Source organism: Eulemur rufifrons, chromosome 16 (assembly GCF_041146395.1).
Source record: "Eulemur rufifrons isolate Redbay chromosome 16, OSU_ERuf_1, whole genome shotgun sequence".
Classification (NCBI taxonomy): Eukaryota; Metazoa; Chordata; class Mammalia; order Primates; family Lemuridae; genus Eulemur; species Eulemur rufifrons.
The window spans coordinates 1,913,755-1,918,025 of record NC_090998.1 but is presented as its reverse complement, the minus strand read 5'-3'; positions in this window follow the sequence as shown (position 1 = coordinate 1,918,025).

Below are 4,271 nucleotides of genomic sequence, written 5' to 3'. Positions count from 1 at the left end.
AAGGCAGTGGTGCCCAGATGTCTGAACAGACTCAGACTCAGGTTTTCTAATTCCTTGGAGGCAGCCGAGCACGTGCTCTGCTGGGCTATCCCTACCTACTTCTCTTAATTATTCCTGCCGCTCCGGCAGGAATCTACCAAGCACCTCTCCTTCCCGGGAAGCAAACACTGCTGTCCATCACTCAGTGCAGCCACTGCAAGTTCCAGGGCACCCCCTGCAGGCCTGGGCTCCCCTCGAGCCGGCCTTCCTGAGCCCTTTCAGGGGGCCCTGCACCTCCCTCTTGGGAAAACTTCTTCCCGCCTGCCCTTAGATTCCCTGCCCCTCTCCACTGTCATTCCCTGGTGATGCCAACCATTGCCGTGGCTTCCAGCAATTGTCTATATCAAATGGATCTCTCCAGCCCTCCAGCCCAGACCTCTCTGCTGAATTCCTGACTACAGCCAACTCCACACGCATGTCTACTAGACATCACCAACCTAATATATCCAAACACTAAATTCCTGGTCTCTACCAAACCTGCTCTTCACCCAGCCTTCCCCATCTCGGTGGATGGCAACCCCATACTCCTAGTGGCTCAGGTCAAAACCCTGGAGTCACACTTGCCTCCTTTCTTGCATCATCCCACATCTGGTCCCTTAGGAAATCCTGCTGGCCGTACCTTCAGGTAAACTCAGAACCCTGTGCTTCTTAGTTCCTCCAGTGCTACCACCCGGCCTGAGCCAGCATCCTTCACCTGGGTTTCTGTAGTAGCCAGCCTCCCTTCTGTCTGCCCTCCTTCAGGGTATTCCCAGTAGACGACCAGAGTACTCCATCTCAGATGTCACACCACAGCATTTCTCTGCTCAACACCCTCAGTGGTGCCCCGTTTCACTGAGTAAAAGCCAAGGTCCTTACAGTGACCTGCACCTACAGGAGCGGCATGGACAATCTCTCTGACATCATCTCCTGCTGATCCCCCTCCTGCTCCAGCTGCACGGGCCTCCTTGCTCTTCCACAAACACTCCAACAATGTCACCACCCCCCCACACACACATCTTGAGTCCTTTGCTCCAGCGGTTCCCACTGCCCAGAACACTCTTTCTTTCCCCAGGCATCCACTTGGTGAACTCCCTTGCCTCCTTCCAGGCTTTCCTTCAATCTCATATTTTCAGTGAGGATCACCCTGCCCTCTCCTGATTGAGTACTGTGACCTGCCCAACCCCACCAGCACTCCCACTTCCCTCTTACTCTGCTTTTGACCTGGTATTCGATGCCTGCCTAACATACTGTATGGTTCTTTACTTTTATTGTTTATTGTTCTATTCCCCTGCTAAAATATAAACCCCATGAAGGCAGGTGTCTTGTCCATTTTGTTCACCTGTGCATAGAGCAATGTCTAGCAGATATAAGTACATAATATGTGATGAATAAATGAGTGGCTGCCTGAGATGGTTTCAGGAGTGTTGCAATTCACTGTATAAAAATGTCTCCCTGACCCCTGGTAGATACTTGAAACCTTATCACTCCTGCTTCATTCCTTTGTCCAGTGGTTTTGGCCCCAGTTTAAAATGCAAGTGCCCCTGGGGGAGGTATTAAGCTATATCAGTCCTCTTCATTCTAATGTAAATAGCGGATCTAGATTTTGTTGGTTACAGGAGAAATCTGGCCTCTTTGCCATTCTGGTGTGTTCATACTCAATTTTCAACCTAACAGAGAAAATTAGAAATGACACAAATCCAAATATCCCCCATTTACTTTAGGATGCATTATAAGCCTGAGTTTCAGAGGCCAATGTAACTGGTTATTTGTTTAAACCAATAGTGAAATTGGTTTGCATCCCCTTTCACACTATAGTACAGGAAGAATAATGATAACTAACACTACCCAGTGATCTATGCCAGGTACTGTGATAGGTATTTTGCAAGCATTACCTCCTTTCATCCTCATTGCAACCCAGTAAGGGACGAGTTGTTATTATTAGCGCCATTTTCCAGATGTGGAAACTGAGATGTAAAGACTTAAGTTACATGCCTAGGGTCACCCAGCTGGAGAACTGTGGAGCCTGGACTTAGCCCAGGAGCACCTGATACCAAACTCAGGCTCTACCACTCTCACCCTCACTTCTGAGAAGATGACTGAGGGTGAGCTGGTGGGGGCAGGGCTTCAAGAAGATGAGCAGTATAAAATGACAGTAAAATGATTGCAAAATGTGCTGCAGATAATTCACAAAGAGCCAAGTATTTGAGAACGAGTGTATGTGTGTTAGGGGTCACATGTTGGATTTATAGCCTGGCTTTTCTAAAGGTAGGCACTGTATAAATCTAGCAAGTAAATATTACCTTCATGCTTCTTTAGTTTCATTTTTCATTTCTCTTTTCAGCTGTGAAATGTGTTCTTTCCTTTCCAGAAAAAGGTATTTCCTAAATATTTGGTCTTATAGTGTACGCTTGTATCCCAGCTTTTAACTTTGGAACACAGCCCTGGGTACTCTCTTTCAAGGTAACAAATGCTCAAAGTGACAAAGGGAGACCATTCTAAATTCTGATTTAGGGATGAGGGAGGGAGTGGGAGCAGAGGAGGATGTCTATCTTTTACTTTCATTGAATGATTTGATTCTCCAGCTACAGGTACTCTCCCTTCCACTGTCCTCTCCCATAAGTGTTCATTTGTGGACTCTTTGTACATAGTATTATACGTGCACGCGCCTTCTCTCTTCCCTCCCCTGCTACATTTTAAATGTTATAGGAAGAGAACTGTGTTCATTCTTCTTTGTGCATAACATAATGCTTTGTACATATGGACACTCAGTGTGTGTTGAGTGCATGATTCACTCTGGAAAAGATTCTTTAATGTGACCACAAATATTTCCTTTGGAAGCAATTAAGAGTGCACTGAATTTGTTAATCACAGTGTATTTTGCAAGAGTGAAAAACTTGGAAATGATCTAAATATTCAACAAAGATGTCAGTTAAGTAATAATATTGAGAGACTATTGTAAGTTCCTCATATATATAAAGTCACTTGCTCCTCAGAGCAACCCTTTGAGGGAAGTATTATTCTCCCCATTTTCCAGGTAAGGCAGCCCTAGCACAGAAAGGTTTACTCACTCACCCATGTTGTCACAGCCAGTAAATGTTGAAAGACCTTGCAGTCGAACCTCAGCAGTCTGTCTACAGAGTCTATGCTCTTAACCACTACACTGATAAACTAGGGTGCATTTACACAATGAAGTCCTATACAGATGTAAACAATATTAAGGAATAAGATCAGTGACAAGGAAAAAGACTACTTTCACTAAAAGAAAAACAGGTTACAAAAATATTATATATAGTATGATTTCATTTTTCTTTTACAGACAGGTGGATATTTAAACTAGGAAACGGACTGAAAAGGATTCACACCAAAATGTTGACAGTAGCTTTCTTTAGGAAGTGGGATTGCAGGTAAATTGTTCTTCCTTTTTCCTATCTGGCCGAAGCCTGGGAAAGCCAGGTTGCCAGGCAGCCTCTCAGGCTCTTCCTCTTCCTTAGGCATGCACACCTTCAGGGACAGAGCCCTCGCCCCACTGCCTGGCCAGGGATGATGCCTCTACTGAATGTGTCTGGAATAATTCTCCCATCAAAGCCCCAGAGTGTCCCTTCCTCTCCCTCTGCCCACCCTGACAGCCACTCAGCACTAAATGCTGCCACTCACCCGCAAAAATCACCTGTCCAGTGTCCCAAGCCCAAATACACTGACTGTATTTTCCTCACTGCATTCCAAGGGGCCCGGTTAAAGTGTCAGCCACTCTGTGCTGATGGCAGAGAACTAGGAGCACCAAGGTAATGGGTACATTTTAACAGCGACCTTCTGGGAATATGTTTCATTCTTTAATTTCTTATTCATAGGATTGCCTGTATATAAAGGTGGGAACTTCAAACGAGATGAAAATGGTCAGCAAACTGGAGGAGGAAGAGATGAGCCAGAAGGCCCAGCTTAATGTGCTTTCCCACAGGTGGCCTTCACCTCTACACAGGGCCTTGCAGAACTATTCCTTCTCGAACATTAGTGTGCTGGTTTTGTATTGGGTCAGCTTAACTAAGCTGGAATCATATTTCCCAGAATTGCCTTCCCTATGAGCTTCCAGGTTATGGTTGTTCACAACAGGCGTCTGGAAGATGGACAGGAAGCAGCAGCTCTCATGCCGTGAAGGTCAGTGGATGGCCACAGGGGCTGCTTCAGTGGGCTCCATTGTCACTGACCTGCCGCTTAGCCTGTGGTGGGCCCACAGCTCCTCCGGCTCCTACTCCATC